Source organism: Caretta caretta, chromosome 8 (genome assembly GCF_965140235.1).
Source record: "Caretta caretta isolate rCarCar2 chromosome 8, rCarCar1.hap1, whole genome shotgun sequence".
Taxonomy (NCBI): domain Eukaryota; kingdom Metazoa; phylum Chordata; order Testudines; family Cheloniidae; genus Caretta; species Caretta caretta.
The window spans coordinates 34,577,612-34,600,960 of NC_134213.1; the positions used below are offsets into that span (position 1 = coordinate 34,577,612).

At 46.4% G+C, this 23,349-nt stretch overlaps 1 protein-coding gene across 1 annotated transcript in view; it reads left to right on the forward strand.

The window, feature by feature from the left end:
• CTNNA1 (catenin alpha 1) overlaps positions 1-23,349 on the forward strand; it is a 204,159-nt gene that overhangs the window by 12,370 nt on the left and 168,440 nt on the right. The window lies entirely within an intron of this gene.

A 23,349-nucleotide genomic window follows, 5' to 3' on the forward strand; every position in this document is an offset into this window, starting at 1 on the left:
ATGAACAGTAATTGGAAAAAAATGGAATTTATTCATCTCCTTTTTAAGGTGAATAGTGGAGACATAAGTGTGTATGAAAGTGACGAATGACATAGAGATCTAGTGCTTGTGTCCTCCCCATCTCAACACAAGAACAGTGGAGCATTCAGTGAAATTTAAAGAGTAATTAGTAACCGATAAAAGGAACTCATTTTTACTGAATGCCTAATTGCCATTGAGGCCAAAAATTAATAAGAATCGGGGTGGATAACAATATCCCGGTGTAGACAAGGCCCAAATGATCAAGTGACTTAGGCTTTGTCTATATTCGGGCAGGTTTAATAGTTTACAGGCATAACCCCTACTGTTCCAGTATGAGTGGTTTTTTGTTTTAGTTTCATTTGTGTCATATGGGAAGAGATTTAAAAAGAGGTAGTGAAGTAATGCAACAGTCCCTTAACGAGAATCTAAAAGTGCAGGAGTGGAAGGAGAGTAAAAGGGGGATCCACCAGCAGAATGAGGAGTGCCGGCACAAAAGCACGGAGCTCTAGCAGCAAAGCATGGATCCGCTGATAAACATCATGGAGTGCCAAGTGGACTCGATCTAGGCACTTGTAGCCATGCACGTGGAGCACTACCATGCCCTCCCCTCGCCCCTCCCCCAGTTGTCCCAAAACACTTTCCCCAACATCCAGATTCTTATTGCCACTAGCTGCCTCCAACACCTGTAGCTTCACCGCCCAGCCCTGAAAACTACAAGCCTTACTCACTGCACTCAGCCCCCATCACCATGCATTATAGCCATCCTGAAGTGTAGCACTCATTGCACAGCACTCCAGACAGGGAGGCTGAGTATGATAACAGGACATATGCAAATTTGTGATTGTTCTGTTTCCCAAGCAGTTGTTTCTTTTCAATAAATGGATTGTTTGGCTTTGAAAACCTTCTTTATTATTGCATTAAGTAAAAGATACCTTAGCCCAGGAAAGAAACAGGCACTGCAAGTCAGCGTAGCAAACACAGATTCCTACTAACATTAGAACCACTGCACTTCACTCCCGTGCAGGACACCAGACATTACTGGTGGCTTTCAGCCTCAAATTGCTCCCTCAAGGCATCCCTATTCCTTGCAGCTCCGTGCTAGGCCCCTTTAATAGCCCTGCTCTCTGGCTGTTCAAATTCAGCCTCCAGGTGTTGAACCTCTGAGTTTCGTGCCTGAGTGAATCATTCACCCTTCCCTTCACAAATGTTACGGAGGGTACAGCACGTGGATATAACCGTGGGGATGTTGTCATCAGCCAGGCCCAGCTTCCCATACAGAGAGCACCAACGGCCCTTTAAATGGCCAAAAGCACACTCCACAGTCATTCTGCACCGACTCAGCCTGTTGTTGAACCGCTCCTTGCTGCTGTCAAGGCTCCCTGTGTAGGATTTCATGAGCCACAGCATTAAAGGGTAAGCGGGGTCTCCAAGGATCACAATGGGCATTTCAACTTCTGCTATGGTGATCTTCTGGTCTGGGAAAAAAGTCCCAGCTTGCAGCTTCCTGAACAGGCCAGTGTTCTGAAAGATGCGCGCGTCATGCACCTTTCCGGGCCAGCCTGCATTAATGTCAATGAAACGCTCCCGGTGATCCACAAGCGCCTGGAGAAAATAGAGAAATACCCCTTCCTATTAATGTACTCGGTGGTCTGATGCCAGAATTGGAATATACGTGCCATCTATCGCCACTCCAGAGTTAGGGAAACTCATTTGTGCAATGCCAGCCACAATGTCATGCACGTTACCCGGAGTTTTGGTTCTTCTGAGCAGGATGTGATTAATGCAAACTTGCATCAACACAATTCCAGCGGTTGACTTTCCCACTCCAAACTGGTTAGCGACCAATCGGTAGCTGTCTGGAGTTGCTAGCTTCCAGATTGCAATAGCCACCCGCTTCTCCACCTTCAGGGCAGCTGTCAGTCTTGTGTCCTTGCGCCGCAGGGTGGGGGCGAGCTCATCACACTGTCCCAGGAATGTGGCTTTTCTCATCCAAAAGTCCTGCAGCTACTGTTAGTCATCCTAGGCTTGCATGACAACGTGATCCCACCACTCAGTACCTGTTTCCCGAGCCCAAAAGTGGCGTTCCACAGTTTGAGCATGTCCATGAATGCCACAAGCAATCTTGTGTTGTATGTGTTACTCGAGTCAATATCATTGTCGGAGTCCTCACTGTCAGTTTGGATCTTAAGGAGTGACTTGACTGCCAAACGTGACGTGCTGGCAAGACTCGTCAGCATATTCCTCAGCAGTTTGGGCTCCATTCCCGCAGACCGAAAGGGAAGAGAGAGCGTGTGGTACAAAAAAACCTTGAAAGATGGCGCAAAATGTGGACAGAAGCACAGGGATTGCTGGGATGCGAACCAGTGCATCACGGGGCATTGGGACAGGACCCAGAATGCCCTACCTCCTTCCCACAAGCTACAGCGCCAGAATGGGAAAAGGGGCTCTGTGGGATAGCTGCCCATAATGCGCTGCTCCCAATGCTGCTGAAAATGTGCTCACACCAGTGCGCTTGCAGCTCTCAGTGTGGACAGACTGCAGTGCTTTACCTACTGTGCTCTCTGAGGGCTGGTTTAACTCAAAGTGCTCTACATCTGCAAGTGTAGCCATGCCCTCAGTTGTTCGTAAAGTATCATTGAGGACGTCAGAAGCTGCTGTAAAAACAGTTAAGTATTTAAAGCAGAGGTGGGCGAACTGTGGCCCGTGGGCCACATCTGGCCCACGGGCCCCTCCTGCTCAGCCCCTGAGCTCCTGGTGTGGGAGGCTCGCCCCGGCCCCTCCCCTGCTGTTTCCCCCTCCCCCGCAACCTCAGCACGCTGCGCTGCCAGCGCAATGCTCTGGGCGGCCAAGCAGCGCAGTTGCAGAGGCGCAGCCTGACCTGGTGGTGTGGGCAGCGCGGCTGTAGCGCCGCCAGCCACCAGTGCCCCAGGCAGCACGGTTAGAGGGCAGGGTGATTGGGGGGCAAGTCAGGGTGGGGGGGTCTGGAGGTGGTCAGGGGACATGGAGGGGGTGGTGGATGGGGCAGGAGTCCTGGGGGGGGCGCCTGTCGGGGTGAGAAGCGCGGGGGGGCGGGGGTTGGATAGGAGGCGGGGGGCCAGGCCACGCCTGGCTGTTTGGGGTGACACAGCCTCTCCTAACCGGCCCTCCATACAATTTTGGAAACGTGATGTGGCCCTCAGGCCAAAAAATTTGCCCTCCCCTGATTTAAAGGCTTAAAAGACTGTCTCTGTATGTGGTGGTTGTATGGAGTAGAAAAGTGGAAGATGGATTTGGGCTAGATCTGTGCCAGGAAGAGCTTAGGTACTGCATTTATAGGTGCTGTAGAAACCCCTATGGTCATGTACAACATGCAAGGTGGCAATTGATGTGCTTTCCAAATCACACACCTCCCTGAGAATACAAGCACAATTGTACATGTCCTAGTCCCCGTCTACTAACATGGATTTAAGAGCTGCTTTTCCTGTACCCGCTCTTTTGCATGCCTCCTGTGAGGAGCATAAGTCAGTGTTAGTAAGATCTAACTTCTTTGTAAAGACTTATTGCTTAATGTTGAAGGGGGTCTGACCAAAATCTTGGGAGTGACATACCTGTGCAAGCTGATGCTGAACAGGATTTCAGGTCTTTTGAATGAACAGTGTTTTCTGTCATGACTCTACTTCCATTTTGATGTAGTTTTCTATTTTCTTTGTGTAGTTTGAGTTCTTTAATTAGATCAGCTAGACTTCCATTAAGTCTATAGCTGTGTAATTGACCTTATAATCAAATTGCTCCAAAACCTCCTTCAGTTGCTTTGCAAATTCAGTGCCTATGTAGAGTTTTCATATACAATGTGTATTGTTTTGCTCAGTCCTCCTCACTCTAATGCAAATGTCAACTTATTTAATGGTGGATGGATTCAAATATAGAGTCTGAAAATTCCTCTTCATATCATTGGGAAGCTGTCATCAAAAAAATTCCGTAAGGCTTACGGGGTGGGAGAAAGCTGGCTGAAGTTGGAAAATTCTGTGGGACTGTTGGGTATTAGTGACTTTTTTTAACAGAGCTTTAATATTGTGAACACCCATACATCAGAAGTTCAAGGTGACTAAATCTGAAAAATTCTCTTGCTAGTTTTATCATTGGTTTCAGATCATTGAAAAGCAAAGTGTGAAGACCTATCATACCACACCCCCGCTCCCCATCTTTGAGCAATTTTGTGGTGCTATACTTCGTGCTTTTCTTTTCAGATGTAAAATCCCTCCCCCCAGGCATACTTGTAGCCAATAACATGTCACATCTTCTGTTCAGTCAGCCAGCTACCAGCAGGACAGTGGGGTGGGAGGAGGTATTGTTTCATATTCTCTGTGTGTATATAAAGTCTGCTGCAGTTTCCACGGTATACATCTGATGAAGTGAGCTGTAGCTCACGAAAGCTCATGCTCAAATAAATTGGTTAGTCTCTAAGGTGCCACCAGTACTCCTTTTCTTTTTGCTTTATATTAGTATTGGTTCTTCTAGATGTTGCAAGCAAAGAACTAGTAGCGGACCTGTGAGTCTAAAGCTGCCAGAAGGAGAATAGTCATGTTGAAGTGCTTCAGTTAATAACTAATTTTATGTTTCATTTAAGTTGATATTCTTAGTGTTGGAGGAGGTTTTAACTTATCAAGTTCATGTCTTTGCCTTTTCAGTTTTATGGCTTGATCACTAAATTCTGCCACTTTTTGTGTAAGACATAGCAGGTTGTTTCTGAATGAAGCTGACAAAGAGCTGCTGAAGTCCTGGGCAGGGCCTTAAGTCATCATTGTGACTTTTGATTATGACAATAGCATAGAAAATACCTTGCTTGCAGGAACATCACTGATCTGCTCTTTTGCTTCAGTAGATGCTTTCATTCAGTAGCACAACTGATCTTGGAAAAAAAAATTTTCTGCACTATTCATATGACCATGAATCCTTTTGCCTTGCTATTTAACAACCCAGGATAAATTACATTTTTCTCTAGTCCATTCAGTTGTTTCCTACCGTGTTAAGCATGCAAGTCAAATAACATACACTGATGTTTAGTGATCATTAATACTAATCACTCATTTGCTACATAAATCAGCAACTTTCACAATTTCAGAAATTAGGTGAGGGCTTAATCTAAGTTTGAAATATAAGTTTGTTCTTTCTCTTCATAGGATACATTATTAGGTGTACCTTATGTAAGCATCTAGATTCCAGCAAACCAAATCCATCCAATAACTCCTAGCTTTGACTCCTGAGTAGTCAATTACAATTGACTGCACACTGGCAGTGCCCTTCTCCAGTCACCAATGACTCTCTATTCTCTTCCAGCTTCTGTGGAGTTGTTTAATTTTTCTTATTGTCTTCTAATAGATATAACACAAACCTTAATCTCACCACTCCATTCTTGTCAGAGTGGTTCGCTTTCATTCACAGATGAAATTAGAATCTAGTGTTTCTGATGTCCACTTTCAAATATGTTCTGTTTCTTTAAATACTTCAGAAATTTAAAAAAATAGAAAGTGTGGTTTCAAAGATAAAATGTCATCCAGTTGCTCGTTTCCCTTGAAGTGTGGATTTTTTACAACTGTGCTGAACCATTTTTGTGGACTAACCAAATTAATCATCGCAGTGGAGGAATGAAATTGGCTCCCCATACATGCTGACTTCAAATTTAGAGCTTTAAGAAAGGATCTTTCGTATATTGTATGTACTAAAATCATGTCTGCCTCAGGAAGGCTTTGGGGTTAGCCTTTAATTACAGTAGTATTTTGAAGAATGAGGTGATGTTAACTAAAGATTTGCTGTCTTGGGCTCTAACAAACCAGATAACTTCAGTCCGTATATCTTTCTGTATTTAAAACTTCTAATAAACGTCTGGATTAAAAGACTTTTCAGCCAAAGAATGCAGTATACTACACATTCATAGTAATTTAGGAACAAAAAGGTAGCTTTAGGTTATGAGTGAGGCCAATCTTCATTATTTCTAACTGCATGGCTTATAGATTGCACTTTTATTGTAGATTGAATGCTTAAGTAGATCAAAACAAAAATACCATGATTTCTTTGCTTCTTATTGCCAGTAATCCGGGTGTGTGTTTTGTTTTTGTTTTTTGTTTTGTTTTGGAAAGCCAAGCAAGAATTCATCTTGCAGCACTGACAGATTCTTGTACCAACTGATAAAGTTGGCTAATTTGTAGTAGAAACTTGAATCCATATTTGTTGGTAAAATTTGCTACTCTATGGGTGTCCAAGGATAAGTCTACATGTACGGCACTGCAACGGCATAGCTGTACTGATGCAGCATGTCTGGTGAAGATGCTCCATGCTGATGGAAGAGAGCTCTCCTGTTGGCATAATAAAACCACCTCCACAAGCGGCAGAAGCTAGGTCTGCGGGAGAAGCTTTCCCACCGACGCAGCGCTGTGCACATGAGTGCCTGTGTCAGTGTAATTTATGTCGCTCAGGGTGGTTTATTCACACCTTGAGCGACCTAAGTAATGTTGACATAGTGGTAATGTAGACGTAGCCCAGACTTCGCTTGTTTGAGGGTTGCCCTTTTTCTTTTAGGATATGTGTTCAGTTCTGATCAGCACCCAGGTTCACCTAGCTCAAGTGTGAGGAGTCACACTGCAAAGCCATACCCCAAGCTACTGGCCAGGTCTACCCTACAGACCAATCGCAGTATCCCTATGTTGCTCAGAGGGTGCGAAATCCATATCCTCTGAGCGACATAGTTATACTGACCTGATCCCTTGTGTAGACAGAACTATGACAGTGGGAGAGCTTCTTCTGACATAGTTACCACCTCTTGGAGGTAGATTAACTATGCTGATGAAAGAAGTTCTCCCTTCAGCATAGGAGTGTCTTCACTTAAGTGCTGCTGTGATGCAGCTGCATGGCTCTACATGAAGACAACTGTATCCTCGCTAGGGCTGCAATTTCCTGTGTGTTGCTCTGACTTCTGGGGTCACATCCCACAATTCTTCGTGCTGAAGTAAGCTGAGCTGCTCTGATTCCTTCTCAGTGAATAATGGGAGAGCTTGTCTGTACTTCTGGGTACATGGGCATGTGTGTGTAACAGGGTGGCCTACTCCTTTTAAGGGCTAGGGTTCCAGGGAGCAGCTGGCCCTGTTCTGGAATGGAGCCCAGCTGGCAGGTGCTGGGAATCGTGACCCAGCTGGAAGCATTAAGTGATGGGGCTGATAATTTCCAGCGAGGGGATTTAAAGAAGTGCCCCAGCTCTGAGAGGCAGGATTTAGGAGAGGGCTGGGAGCACTCTTTCTTGTGCCTACGGAGGGAGGCTGAGGGAGGGCAGGAAAGACCTGTGTTGGGGGAAGGACCAGCACATTAAGCTATTGACATTCTTAGTTGGAGAACAGGACTGTTGCTTTTTGTTCCAATTTCCTTTTGTTTAAAAAAAATAAACAGAGCTGGTCCTCCAGAATAAGGCTACAGACTGAACTGGGTGCAGCCAATTGTTTGTCCCAGCTGTTGGTCTGGTCTGCAAACCGAAGGGGAATTATGAGAAGGCATTGGACTGTCACACGCAAGTGTCTTGACCTTTGTCCAGTCTGCAAAGTGAGAGGGTTACCAGCCCAAGTGAAAGACCATCCTTGGCTTTAACTAGCTGAGCCAGCTTGCTTGAGTTGAAAGCACCGCTAAACTCAGATGAGAGGGTGAATGTGTGAATGGAAGGTGTGGGGTTTTTTAGGGGTAACACTTGAGTAAGAGCATGGGCTACCTCTGCAGTGAAAACATATTTGCTGGGAAAACTAATCTGGTTGCAGATCCCCTGGCACCTCTGCTAATAATTGAAGTAGCTCATTTGGCAATGTGTGGATTTGTCTCTGGTGTTAGACTTTGTGGCACTGAGGTTTGTGCGGGTTTGAGCATTGCAGTGTAGGATCAGAATGCACTGGTAGTACTGAGGGTAAAAGTAGCATGCTTTTTCCTTCTGTTATGTGTAGCATGCTTTATTGTTAGCTATTTTTCACTTTTCAATCAACTATTCAAAGTGAATATCCTCTTCTCCCTCCTCTCAAAACTAGTGTGATGCAACTAGATCTTTAAAGAAGTAGGGTGTCTTCACTTAAGCTTCTAAATATCTATTTATCTTTATGCACTCTCTTTAATAAATCTTGTTGCGTGTTTTTGTTTTTACCTCTAGTAATACCTTCACACCAAGTCAGGCTTCCCTGCATTTGGCTAGAATCCTGCTTGAATAGTTTAACTTTTGGCAACCAATAGTCTAAGAGATTAAATCAGACAGCTATTCTGAAGGACTGCAGTATGACTTTGAATAATTAAAAGGATATGAGCATGGTTCTGTGCTCAATCTGAGGATGTCCTCTATCAGTTTAAGGGATATTTTAACCGAATGATAAACTAATACAATATCTCCTATGTTTCCTGCAATTGGACTCTCACACAGCTCCTTTAATTCTTTTGAGGCAACATGTTTATGCCAAACAAGAATGAAAAAAGCTTTATGTAAGTAAAGGCATCAGGCTATTGTGTAAGCATTTCAATTCTGAAAATGCTTGCTTTTTGTGAAATCATCATTGTTATGGTCTTGAGAGCATCTTATTAGATGTTTGAGAAGAGCATGTCTTCCACCTCCCCCATGAAAGAATTAGACCTCATGTGCATTAAATCTAACTTTAGAAACCTTGGTTGTACTTATTCTTCCCTGATAAAATGCCAAGGTTCTGATTCTTAAAGTGGAGGATGAAAAATAACATACTTTTAAAGTCAAGTTAAATTGTAAGTAATTTGGACCTGTAAAGGAATTACAGTAGAGAAGCTGTCAAGATCTGATAGGCCTTATCCCTGTCCTATTGAAACGTGTCTTGACGGGGAGGGGTAACACACCAGAATGTGCATAGGGGTATATGTGTGACAGGATCACCTGTTGAAAAAATGCCTTTGTGTGAGGGCATCTGACTCAAAGGAAGAATGACGGGGTTTTCATGGGTTACTGGAGGATTTGTAGCTGGAATGATGACTTTACCTGTTGATGATGAGGGAATAAGGCAGCTGGGAGGGGGTCGGTTAAAGACTTTTTTTTTAAAAGGAAATTAAATGTAAAAAGTTGCTGTGACCAATATGACAGTTTCCTGCCCTCTTTGGGAGATTTTATTGAGGGCACGTCTACGCTGGCAAAGTTACAGTGCCACTCAGAGCGCAGAAGGAAAATGGCTGTTGTGTGTTCACACTGTCAGCTGCCTGCGCAATAGCATGTTCACACTTGCGGTACTATTTGGAGCGGTGCACTCTGGGCAACTACCCCACAGAGTACCTCTTTCTCTTTTGCTGTGTGGGAAGACAACAGAGGTCCCAGAGCATCCTGGGTCCAGACCCAATGCCCCGTGATGCATTGCTTCACATCCCAGCAATCCCTGTGCTTCCATCCTCATTTGGCGCTCTCTTTCAGTGGTTTGTGTATTGCACCCCCTACCTCTTTTGGGCTGCAGGAATGGATTCCAAACTGCTGACCAGTATGCTGTTTGCTCTGACCAACATGTCACGAGTGGCAGTGGAGTTATTCCTTAAACTACAAAAGAAAGAGGAATGCAACATTGATCTCACCACGCATGGTAACTTTGACACGAGATTGCTTGTGGCACTCACGGAGGTGCTGACCACAGTGGAAAGACGCTTTTTGGGCTCAGGGAAACGAGCACTGAGTGATGGGATCATTGTCATGCACATCTGGGATGATGAGCAGTGGCTGCAGAACTTTCAGATGAGGAAAGCCACATTCATGGGACTGTGTGATGAGTTCACCTCAGACCTGTGGCACAAGGACACGAGAATGAGAGCTGCCTTGTCGTTGGAGAAGCATGTGGCAATTGCACTGTGGAAGCTGGCTACTCCAGACTGCTACTGATCTGTCGCTAACCTGTTCGGAGTGGGAAAGTTGACCGTTGGAGTTGTATTGATGGAAGTGTGTAGGGCCATTAATCGGATCCTGCTCTGAAAGACTGTGACTATGGGCACATGACATTGTGGATGGCTTTGCCCAAATGGGCTTCCCTAACTGCGGAGGAGTGATAGATGGCACGCATGTTCCAATTGTGGCACCAGACCATCTAGCCACCGAGTACATTAATTGGAAGGGGTATTTCTCTATGGTTCTCCAGGCACTTGTGGATCTCTGTGGGCATGTCATGGACATTAAGGCAGGCTGGTCAGGAAAGGTGCATAATGCACGCATCTTTCGGAACACTGGCCTGTTCACGAAGCTTCAAGCAGGGACTTTCTTCCCGAACCAGAAGATCACCGTAGGGGAAGTCGAAATACCCATTGTGATCCCGGGAGACCTTTCCTACCCCTTAGTTCCATGGCTTATGAAGCCATACACAGGGCACCTTGACAGCAGCAAGGAGCGGTTCAAAAACAGGCTGAGCAAGTGCGGAATGACACTGGAGTGTGCATTTGGCTGTTTTAAAAGCCTGCTGGCGATGCCTGTATGGGAAGCTGAACAAGGCCGATGACAGTATTTCTGTGCTTATAGATGTGTGCGGTACGTGCCATAATATTTGTGAAGGGAAGGGTGAGATTCTGTGGCCTGCATTGTGCAGGAGGTCAGACTAGATGATCATAATGGTCCCTTCTGACCTTAATATCTATGAAGTTTCACTCAGGGCTGGACCTCGGAGGCTAAGCACCTGGAGGCTGAATTTGAACAGCCAGAGACCAGGGCTATTAGAGGGGCACAGTGCAGGGCCATAAGGCTCAGGGATGCCTTGAGGCAGCAATTTGAAGCTGAAAGCCACTAATATTTGTTGCTATGCTGGGGATTGCAGTGCTTGTAATGTTAGGAGGTGATTGGTGCACATGATGCAAGAAGGGGCCTTGACATAATTGTATGTTGCTTTGCAGTGCTCTTTTTTTTTTTCACTTAATAGAATAAAGATTGCCTTCAAACAGAATTTTTTTTTTTAAAAGATAACAACCGGAGGAAAGAGTCAACCAAAAAAATTCATCAGTGGGGAGGGGGATGGGGAAAGAGAAGGTCTCAAGAGGAGGAGGGGTCCTGGGACAGCTAAAGATTTGTTTGAGTAGCAGCCTTGTTTAGTCTGTATTCGCAAAAAGAAAAGGGGTACTTGTGGCACCTTAGAGACTAACAAATTTATTTGAGCATGAGCTTTTGTGAGCTCCAGGGATCATACCCAGCCTTCTTCTTTGGAGTACAATGCTGCAGGTGCTGTACTTCAGCAGGGCCAAACTGCAGAGGGATGGGTATTGAGTGCAATGGATAGTGGGAGTGCTGGACTGTGAGGAGGGAGGAGTGGAATGCTGCAGGTAGAAAGTGGAGCCAGGAGGTTGATAAGTGTGTTGGCTGTGTGTGTGAAGCACATGGGAAAGAGTTTTGGGACAGCAGCTGCAGGGGAGGGCCAGTGCAGAGCTGCTCGGTTTAAAGAGCTAGTATCGCCTGGAGCATGTCCACTTGGCGCTCCTTAATGTTTAAGAGAAGCTCCGTGGCTTCTTTCTGGTGTACTGCATTTTCCTTTCGGTCCCTCTTCTTACAGTCCCGCCAGTCCTTCAATTCCTGTTTCTCAGCAGCGGAGTGCATCATAACCTCACGGAGAAAGTCCTCCTTAGTTGTTCTTGGCCACTTTCTAATTCTGCGCAGCCATTCTGCCTCTGATAACAAAGAGGGAGGCTGGGCTCCCAAGGTCATCTCTGAAGTTCAAATGCAACATTTTACAGAAGCAGTATTGTTTGCAACACAGACAACACTGATTGAGGGCTTTAAAACACAGCCATGACTCCCACATCTGTTGCTAACTAGCTGACCACAGGCAATCACACATGATCCACAAGGCCCCCAAAATGGTGAGTAGCCGTAGGGACAAGGTAAATTATTCTTCCCGGACCTGCTGTACACTGGGCATGTGGTTCTTGGGGAGAGCCAGCACTATAGGGAGGGCCCCATAATCATTCCTGACCCCACACTTTCCACAGGAAGTGGTCATTATGGAAGAGATCTCGCTGCTGACGGTGAGCAGGGAATCAAGGGAGGGTCTTCTCCAAAGCAGCTCTGCAGAGGAACCTGAGGCTGTGGATTGCCCAGTATCTCCACACACATTTCCTGGAGATCTGTGAGGGAGATTCCCGTGAAGTGAGGGAGTCTATCAACAGCCTGCTCAGACCAGGCATGTGGGAGACAAACTTGCTTTCTGCAACACTCCTGCCCCCCAACAACTCGCTTCAGCAATTCCCCAAATCAGATCCACTTACCAGGGCCTCCTCTCCTGTTTGTGCTTTGCCATGATCCGACTGCTGTAACTGGCTAGTCTCCTCCAGGGTAAAAAAGCGCTCCTGACTGCATGTATCTTTGGGCTTCAAGTTATCCTCTGGGTCCCACTCCCCCTCTTCATCCAAGATTTCCTCCTCCTGGCTTGATCCACTCTTGACTGGCATGCGAGCCAGCAAAATATCCACAGGGGCCTTTGCAGTGGAGCTGGGGTCGCCTCTGAGTATTGTGTCCAGTTCTTCATAGTATCGGCAGCCCGTGGGCACAGCACCGGAGCAGTGGTTTGCCTCCCGCGACTTGTAATAGGCATTCCACAGCTCCTTCACTTTTACCCTACACTGCAATATGTCCCATTCATGGCCCCTTTGTATCATGCATCGTGAAATCTGTCTGTAGGTATCAAAATTCCTACGGCTGGAGCGCAGCTGGGACTGGACAGCCTCCTTTCCCCAAATGCTGATGAGGTTCAGCAGCTCAGCATTGCTCCAAGCGGGGGATCGCCTGGTGCGTGGAGCAGGCTTGGCCACCTGGAAAGATGTGCTGAGACCATTGCATGCATCACCCCTTCATGTTTGCTCGGACTTTCAAATTTGCAAAGGAATGTATGGGGTGAGGAGGGCGGTTGGTCACCTGTGGGCAGGCAGTAGAGTTCAAACAGATGACCAGAGAGGTGAGAACAGGCATTGTGGGACACCTCCTGGAGGCCAGTCACACCACCATAATCACTACGGTGTCTATGCTGGCACTGCAGTGCTGTAGCCCCAGCTTAGAAAGCTCTACGCCTCTTGTCGGAGGGTGTGGTTTTGTGTGTGTGTGTGTGTGTAATTTTGTTTTTTTAGTGTGCAGAAACTGCACGGTTCTAGCGCTCAGAGTGGCTTGGCAGTGTGTGTGCCTTGGGAGTTACAGCACAGAAAGCTGCTTCATTGCACAGAAACTTGCCAGTGTAGACAAGGCCTGAATTAAGTATTTTTGGAGTCCATTGTCTGAAATGCAAAGGTAATATATTGTGAGCCTGGATGATTAAAGGACTTTACTGAAAAATGGGGCAGACAGGAATGAACTTTTGGGACAAGACGTGATATTTCCAATGAAATCCACTTCACAAGAGAGGTGAAAACAAATCTCCCCCTTCCCCCTCCTTTGCCTCAGGTTTATATAAAAATCTGGCCCTTTGAAGCTGCTCCCTGAGGAGAGGCCAATTGTCTGCTGATTACCTGTTCCTGGGGTCACAATATCAAAGGCCCAAACTATATAAAGGAGCGACTAAGAGCTTGTCTACACAGGCAACTTACAGGGCTGCAACTTCCTCACTCAGGGGTGTGGAAAAAACCCTGTTTGAGGTGTGTGAGAAAAGGTATGTGAGGTTATCTTTTATTGGATCACTTTTGTGGTCAGAGAGACAAGCTTTGGAGCTGTCCAGAGCTCTTGGGTCTTTCCCAGACCTGTGTAACTCAAAAACTCATCTGTCCAATAAGCGATTATGTCTCACCCATGTTATCTCTAATATTCTAGTACTGACAGAGCTACAACATTGCATAAAGGAGTTACTGAGATTTGTGGGGGTGCTAGTTATGAGCTATGAACTTGTAACCATACAAAAATCCCTTGGTGGGGTTTGAAGGATTGATCAGCTGCTGGAGCCCTTGGTGGGGGAGGGGGCCTGATCTCTGGTAAGCTTATTAGTATGCATGTAAGTTGACTTGTTGTTAATGTTTTTCTTTGTAATGCTTAATGAGAGATGTGGTTGCTTGTAAAGAGCTGTGTGGTAACTGATAGCTCTGGGGCAATTATACTGTTTATAGACTCTGAGGAGAAAGCAAAGCAGGACTATTTAAGCAGTCTGACTTGCTGGGGAATTCAGTAGGCAAGGTACTGTGCAGTTTGAGAAAAATTATGGGCCTCATCCCAGGAGAGAGGATGGCTGGAGAGCCAGAAGCCTAAAAGTTGGTGCCTTTGCTGGCCCACAGAGGGGGAATACAGGCGCAATTGCTCTGAACTGTGATAGTAGCTTCCCTTTTTTTTAAAAGCAATATCAGTTTTAGAAAATTACTTAGGTAATCTTGGGTTTTGCTTCTAAGTAATTAGCAGGGGTGGCCAACCTGAGCCTGAGAGAGAGCCAGAATTTACCAATATACATTGCCAAAGAGCCAGTAGCTCCCCCTGCTCCCAACGCCACCCACCCACCGGCAGACCCACCAATCAGTGCTCCTCCCCCCCTCCCCTATCCCAGCACCTCCTGATCAGCTGTTTCCTGGCATGGTAGGAGAGAGGACACTGCAGACTCATGGGAGGGGGCAGGAAGGGGTGGAGTGGGGGCAGGGCCTGTGGCAGAGCCAGGGGTTGAGCAGTGAGCATCCCCCAGCACACTGGAAAGTTGGTGCTTGTAGCTCCAGCCCTGGAGTTGGTGCCTATACAAGGAGCTGCATATTAACTTCTGAAGAGCTGCATGTGTCTCTGGAGCCACAGGTTGGCCACCCCTGAATTAGAGAAACATTTTTCTGTATTCTAGTTTATCTGTAACTTCAAATTAGTAACTTCACATAATTCCACATGGGCCTTTGGCACATCAGCAATGAAGAAAAGCATGTAAAATGCAAAATTGTAAGTGAAGACAAAGTGGATGGGTGGGGGGTATACTTCAAGGGCTGGTATAATACTTGAAACTTTCAACCACTCACTGAAACTGACTAGAGTTGTCTAGCAGGACCTGAATGCTGTGGTCTCTGTGATTTGATATAAATATTCAGTTACTAAAAGGAATAGAGTTAGTACAATATCCTGAGTGTGTGGGGGATTTTTTGTTTTGTTTTTTTATATATATTTCAGTTTGTGCTATCCCTAAATCTAGCTACTAAAGATTTCTATAATGAGAGAGCAACTTTACTGTATCTATGCTAGGGTATAGGATCAGAGCAAGGGGGACATCTGAAGGGTTTGACAGATGGGTAGAGGGAATTTGGGGTTGAATAGGTGACCTTTTAACTAGGTGAGGTCCACAGATCTTCGCATTGGATTTTCAGCCTGCTTGTAGCATTGCTAGATCTTTCTGCTTCCAATCACTCAGAACAGCTTAAACTTGTCCTTAAGAGCCTGGTTTACGCTGAACATCCTTGCCCAAGGGTGGGCAAACTATGGCCTGGGGGCCACATCTGGCCCTTCAGACATTTTAATCCAGCCCTCAAGCTCCCACCGGGGAGCAGGGTCCGGGGCTTGCCCTGTGCCGTGGCTTGGTGCGGCTCCCAGAAGCAGCGGCATGTCCCCGCTCTGGCTTCTATGCATAGGGACAGCCAGGGGGCTCTGCACGCTGCCCCCGGCCTCAAGTGCTGTCCCCGCAGCTCCCATTGGCCAGGAACCACGGCCAATGGGAGCTGCAGGGGTGGTGCCTGTGGATGGAGCAGCGTGCAGAGCTGCCTGGCCACACCTCCACATAGGAGCCTGAGGTGGGACATGCTGCTGCTTCCAGGAGCTGCTTGAGGTAAGCACCGCCTGGAGCCTGCTCCCTGGCCTCCTCTTGTACCCCTGCCCTAGCCCTGATCCCCCTCCCCTCCTCTGAGCCCCTCAGTCCCAGCCCAGAGCACCCTCCTGCACCCCCAACCCCTCATCCAAAAAGTTTGCCCACCCCTGTCCCTGCCTAACAGGCAGTCAAACCATTCAGAGCGCAACACTTTCTGGTGGCTATAACTGTAGCCAGGTAAGTGTTTTGAGTTAAGGGTATTATCCAGTAACCCCCTTCTCCCTGCCGCCCCCCGCTCATCCCTCCCCATACTGCATTATTCACATGTATAAAGTAGTGCTCAGAACCAACTGTTTTTCCCTAAGATTAATTCACTTTTTATACTGAGCTCAAGAGATAGTGCTGCTTTTATTTGGGCTTAAAATACTACAAGTTGAAGCTAGACAAATTCAGACTGGGAATTATGTAAATTTTTTACAGTGAGGGTAATTAACCATAGGAACAATTTACTAAGGGTTGTGGTGGATTCTTCATTATTGGTAACTTTTAAATCAAGAGTGGATGTCTTTCTAAAAGAATTTTGCTCCAGGAGTTGTTTTGGGGAATGTCTGTGTTATACAGCAAGTCAGACACTAGACTATCATAATGATCATCCCTTCTGGTCTTAATCTATGAATAACATTCAAAGGGAAAATGCTTACGGCATATGCTAGATGTGTGTTTTGCAACTGAAATATATCTAACTTGCAGAATGTTGTAGATCTACAGCTCTTTCTCTTATGCCCATCCTTTAGTAAGGGTCAAAAAAGCCTGTCACTGACTTCCAGATGGATTATCTAGTTTGAGGCATACAAAGCATGGAGTAAAATCCCTCTTTTGGTATTTGGAGCATGTTCCTATAGGGTAATGGCTTCTCCAGGGGCTGAATGTGACACATACCAGTTTCTGACAATATCCCTTACTTAGTTAAGTATGTTTGGAGTACATTGCATTAAGTGAGAGGGTTATGTATTATAGTGGGCCAGGATTGTAGGTAACCTCTGAGTGAGATGGGATGTGAACCTTGGAAAGTGGTGTTTACAATTGAATAACTTGCCAGATGGGAATGGACTTTTGTAACAAACTGTATCAAGTAGCCACCAGGGGAATGTTGAGGGAGAAATGAATGCAAATTCCTTATCTCCAGTTATGCAAAACCCCAGCTTTTTGAAGCTGCATCCCGAGGAGAGGACCATTCTCTGCTGATTACCTGTTCCAGAGTCTGTGGAAGGCCCACACTGTATAAAGGAAAGGCTAACCTATTCAAGGATGTGCTAGTTCTAAACTGATGCTGTCATGAATTTGTAACCACAAACTCTTGGTGGGGTAAAGGATTGAATCCTATCAGAGCCCTTGTTGGGGTGGTGGGGGTCACCTGTTTTTAATGGGTTTTCTCTGTAAGAATAAATCTGTGACTCTTGCTTGCTGCTGGTCTAAAGGAAACTTCAGGTGAGCACAGAAATTTCGGCGGAGGGGGTTGTGGGCCATCTTGGGTCCTGTCCGAATGCCCCATGATGCATTGCTTTGCATCCCAGCAATCCCTGTGCTTCCGTTCGCATTTGGTGCTATCTTTCAACAGGATGTGTACCCCACTCTGTCTCTTCAGTCTGCAGGAATGGATCCCAAACTGTTGACCAGCATGCTGCTTGCTCTGACTAACATATCACGAGTGGCAGTTGAGTTATTCCATAAATTACAAAGGCAAGAGGAGTGCATTATTGATCTCTCCACGCATTGCTTTGACACGAGATTGCTTGTACTGAGTGGTGGGATCACATCGTGATGCACATCTGGGAGACTAGCAGTGGCTGCAGAACTTTCAGATGAGGAAAGCCACATTCATGGGACTGTGTGATGAGCTCGCCTCAGCCCTGTGGCGCAAGGACATGAAAATGAGAGCTGCCTTGCCATTGGAGAAGCGTGTGGCAATTGCACTCTGTGGAAGCTGGCTACTCCAGTCTGCTACTGATTTGGTCCCTAACCAGTTCAGAGTGGGAAAGTCAACAGTTGGTCTCGTGTTGATGGAAGTGTGTAGGGCTATTAATCACATCCTGCTCCAAAAGACCATGACTCTGGGCAACGTGCGTGACATTGTGGATGGCTTTGCCCAAATGGGCTTTCCTAACTCTGGAGGGGCAATAGATGGCACGCATATTCCAATTGTGGCACCAGATCACCTAGCCACTGAGTACATTAATTGGAAGGGGTATTTTTCTATGGTTCTCCAGGCACTTTTTGTGGATCACCGTGGGCATTTCACAGACATTAAGGCAGGCTGCTCCGGAATGGTGCATGATGCACGCGTCTTTTGGAACGCTGGCCTGTTCAGGAAGCTTCAAGCAGGGACTTCCTTCACGAACTGGAAGATCACCGTAGGGGAAGTCGAAATGTCCATCGTGATCCTGGGAGACCCCGCCTACCCCTTAATGCCGTGGCTTATGAAGCTGTATGCAGGGAACCTTGACAGCAGCAAGGAGTGGTTCAACAACAGGCAGAGCAAGTGCAGAATGACTGTGGAGTGTTCTTTTGGCCGTTTAAAGATCTGCTGGCGCTACCTATATGGGAAGCTTGGTCTGGCGAATGACAATATTCCTATGCTTATAGCCGCTTGCTTTATGCTCCATCATAATTGTGAAGAGAAGGTTGAAAGCTTCACTCAGTGCTCGACGGCTGAGGCTTAGTGCCTGGAGGCCGAATTTGAACAGCCAGAGACCGGGGCTATTAGAGGGGCGCAGCGCAGGCCCATAAGGATCAGGGATGCCTTGAGGCAGCAATTTGGTGCTGAAAGCTGCTAATATTTGTTATGTTCGGGAGTGCTGAGCTTGTAATGCTAGAAGGTAATTGTGATTGGTGTAGGCGATGCAATATGAAAGTTTACGATATTGTATGTTGCTTTACAGGGCTCTGTTTGCTTTCAGTTAATAGAATAAAGATTGCTTTCAAACCAGCACAATTTTTATTAAAAACACAACCGGAGGGGGGAGACCAACAAAAAAACAAATCAGCACTGAGGGGGATAGGGGAAGGGAAAGACCCAGGAGAAGGTGGGGTCTGTGGTTAAAGATTTGTGTATGTCCAGCTATCCTAGACAGCCTTGTCTTTTGGAGCATAGCGCAATGGGTACTGTACTTCAGCAGGGCTAAATTGAAGAAGGACGGGTGTTGAGTGCAGTGGGTACTGGGAGTCCACAGTGCTGGACTGTGACGGGGGAGGAGTGGAATGCCGCAGGTACAGACTGGAGCCAGGAGGTTAAGAGGGGGGTGGTGGTGTGTGTGAAGCACATGGGAAAGAGTTTTGTGACAGTGGCTGCAGGGGACGGTGGGTGGGGAGCTGCTTGGTTTGCAGTGTTAGTATCACTTGGATCGTGTCTGCTTGGTGCTCCATAACATTCAAGAGACGCTCTGTGGCTTCGTTCTAGAGCTTCACGTTCTCCTTTCAGTCCTTCTCGCTGTCCCGCCACTCCTTCAATTCCTGTTTCTCAGCCACGGAGTGCATCATAACCTCATGGAGAAAGTCCTCCTTAGTTCTTCGTAACTGCTTTCTAATTCTGCGCAGTCGTTCAGCCGGCGAGAACAAAGGGGGAGGCCATCCTCTCAAGGTCTATCTGTGTGTAGCCAAAACGCAACATTTTACAGAAGCAGTATTGTTTGCAACACACACAACAACACTGATTCAATGATTTAAAACACTGCCGCTATTCACATACCTGTTACTGTCTGACCCCAGGCAAGCACGTATGAGCCACAAGACCCTCAAAATGGTGAGTAGCCACAGGGACAGCATAAAACAGTGTTCCCAGACCCTACTGTACACTGGGCATGTGGCTCTTGGGGAGAGCCAGCACTGTAGTGGGAGCCTGATAATCATTCCTGTCCCCACGTTTTCCACAGGCCTGTGTTCGTTATGGAAGATCTCTCACTGCTGAAGGTGAGCAGGGAATCAAGGGAGGATCTTCTCCAAGTCTGCAGCTTCTGCCCTGGCCCTTATGTGGCTCGCCTGTTTGCAGCAATGGTTTCTCTTGTCCCATCCCCACCCCTCCAGCGATGGCAGACTGGTGCAGAAAAGTTAATGGGACAAGAAACAAAGCAGCTCTGCCAAAGAACTTGCGGTAGCAGATTGCCCAGTATCTTCATGAGAGTTCTCTGAGGCAGATTCCCATGAATGGAGGGAATCAATCAACACTCTATTCTACTGCTCAGACTAGGCATGTGGTGGTATGCATATCATACAGACACAGCCTGCTTTCTGCAACCCTCCTGCCCTCAACTCCTCACTTCAGCAATTCCCAAAATCAAATCCACTTACCAGGGGCATCTTCTCCTGTTTGCGCTTTGCCAAGATCCGACAGCTGTGACTGGCTAGCGTGCTCTGGAGTAGAAAAGAGCTCCTAGCTGCGTGCATCTCTGGCCTCCAAGTTCTCCTTTGCCTCTGGGTCTCCCTCCCCCTCCACATCCTTGTCCAAGATTTCTTCCTTCTGGCTTGGTCCACTCTTGACTGGCATGCAAGCCACCGAAGTATCCACAGTGGTCTTTGCAGTCGAGGTGGTGTTGCCACAGAGTATTGCGTCCAACTCTTTATAGAACGAACAGCACCAGAGCAGCGGTTTGCTTCCCACACCTTGTGGTAGGCATTCTGCAGCTCTTTCACTTTGACCCTGCACTGCAGTGTGTCCTGGTCACTGCCCCTTTCGGTCATGCATTGTGAAATCTGTCTGTAGGTGGTATAATTCCTGCGGTCGGAGTGCAGCTCGGACTGGACAGCCTCCTTTCCCCAAATGCTGTTGAGGTCCAGCAGCTCCGCAGTGCTCCAAGCAGGGCTACCTGGAAAGATGCACTGAGACCACTGCATGCATCACTGAGCAAACAGGAAGGGGACTTCCAAAATTCCAAAGGAATTTATGGGGTGGGGATGACAGTCACCTGAGGGCAGGGCAGTAGAGGTCAAACTGATGACCAGAGAGGCAGGAACAGGCATTGTGGGACACCTTCCATAGGCCAGTCGACCAAGGTGTCTACACTGGCACCGTGGAACTGTACCCCTGGTGCAGAAAGCTGTACGCCTTTTGTCAGGCTGTATTTGTTTTGGTTTGGTTTTGTTTGTACAGCGCTGCAACTGTGCATTTTCTGCGCAATAAGTGGCTTGGCAGTGTGTACGCTTCAGGAGTTACAAAGCAAAAAGCTGCTTTACTGCATAGAAACTTCCCAGTGTAGACAAGGCCTATATCTCAAACTTTGAAGGATTAGATTTTTTGTTAGTAAATGATTTTCATAGTGTACACACACACTGACCAATTTTTTCCCCAATGATAATTGAAACTTACTGGTAGGCAGAAAAATGTTACTTGAGAACTCAGTGTGTGATTTAAGGATATTTACTTTTTATATTTTGACAAGTGATGTTGGTAATTTGTCTTAACCATTATAAAACCTTAACTTTTTGAATCCTTGAACTTCTGATGTATGGGTGTTTAGCATATTAAAGCAACTGCCAACTCTACCTTTGTGCTGCTACCTTTTCTCATGCAAGAAAACAATAAAAATCAGATACCTTTATCTTAATTTGGGGATGGGAGGAGCACAATCTCTAATTTAAAATGCTGTATTGAAGAATGCACACGCACACTTACCTGAGATTCCTTCTAGTTCATAACACTCCTCCATACCTGACTGATTAGACTGTGATGGAGTCTCAAACAGGTCCTGACTTGCAGTGTGGCTGGGGTCCCATGTTGCATCTTCCCGTTTTGCCTTCTCTTTGCTGTTCAAGGCAGGGGTCTCCGTCTTGGGCTTTTTCTGAGGTATCCAGAGTGGTCTGTAGGGTGCTGGTAGGGTTTCTGCCAAGTATGGCATGCAGCCCATTGTTAAAGCAGCCCGTCTGTGGCTCAGAACCATATCTATTGTTGGCTTCGTGATATGGCTGGCAAATTTCCTTTGTGTTTACGTGGCGCTGCTGATCCCTGTTGAACCCCTTTGTACCTGGGATGCAGGCAATCTCTTAATAATGCCCATCTTCCTATGGCTGGTCCATATCTATGCTTGCGCAGCTTTTTCTCTCCACGAGTGCAGGAGATCCAGTATCTCCCATCTGTTCCAGGCAGAAGTATGTCTAGTGAGTGGAGTTGTCATGGTCAGTTGGGCAGTTGCATGAGGGTGAGCTGCTACTTGTGCTTGCTAAGGTGGGCAATCAGGAAAAGGTATTTAAAAAACACGCAGGAGTTTTAAGGGGATGGAGTGGCTTCCAGTCTGTGGAACCCCTGGGCAGTGGAGCTTACAATTGTGACCAGAGCAGACAGTGTCACAGGGAATGGGCACATTATGGGACAGTTTCTTGAGGACCGCTAGGGTCAGCACAGGTTATTCAATGTCTACACTTGCATTGTGTCAACCTCAGTAGGTCAGCTGTCGCCGCATTGCTGTAAATGGCTGTTTATGTAGGTCCGAGACAAATTTGAGTAGACATATGTACAAATAGGTTGAGGCAAGGCAACTTATATCCCGTGTGACTTATGGTCCAGTATCCTGTCTTCAGACTGTGTCCAGTGCCAGGTGCTTCAAAGGGAATAGAACAGGGCAGTTATCAAGTGATCTACCTCCTGTCATCCAGTCAGAGCATCTGGCTGTAAGAGGCTTAGGGACACCCAGGGCATGGGGTTGCATCCTTGACCATCTTGGCTAATAGCCATCGAAGGACCTATCCTCCATCAACTTATCTAATTTTTCTCTTGAACCCTGTTATGGTTTTGGCCTTCACAGTGTCCCCTGGCAAAGAGTTCCACAGTTCACTGTGCATTGTGTGAAGAAGCACTTCCTTTTGTTTTAAACCTGCTGCCTGTTAACTTCATTGGTGACTCCTTGTTCTTGTCAACCTAAGCGTAGTGTAGACCATGCCTCCGTCTTTAAAGTAGTCCCCCAACAAAAACTGGATAAAATTTTTCTGGTACTTCCGAGATAAATATGGGAATAAATGCTTTTTCAAGAGAAGCATGCTTTCAGGCTCACAGTATAAAGAAGCACAAAGGAGACAAACCAAAATATTTTTTTATTTGGAGGTCACGTTTAAAAATAATTAACTATCCTACATAGGAGATCGAAGGGTGTAACGTCAAACATCAGGTATCATTTAAAGCATGGAGAGCCAGAAATTGTGACCTATGGCTTAAAAAGTAACCTGGAACTGGTCTTGCACACCTGTAAATATTTAAATACCGGGTTCCCTAGAATCAGGTTGTTGCTTATCTGTGTGTGTTTGTCTGGTTGTGTCATTGTTTTAGCAATCTGAGTACTGTCGGGAGGTAAAGCTAAAACTGGGTATTTCCTTAATTCATTTTGTCTCTTCAGCATGTTAGTTCTATTCTTGAAACCATGGTACTCTTGGAGAGATGGATCAGGTTTCTTCAGTGTCTTAGGAAAAATACCAAAGAGAATTGTGAAGTGTCACTTGACTGTTCAGTGGGGGTGTAAACATGAAATCTCTTTGAGGAAGATGGGGCTTAGCTATGGCTTCAAGCATGTACAGTAGAACCTGAGTTACAAACACCAGAATTATGAACTGACCAGTCAATTACACACCTGATTTGGAACTGGAA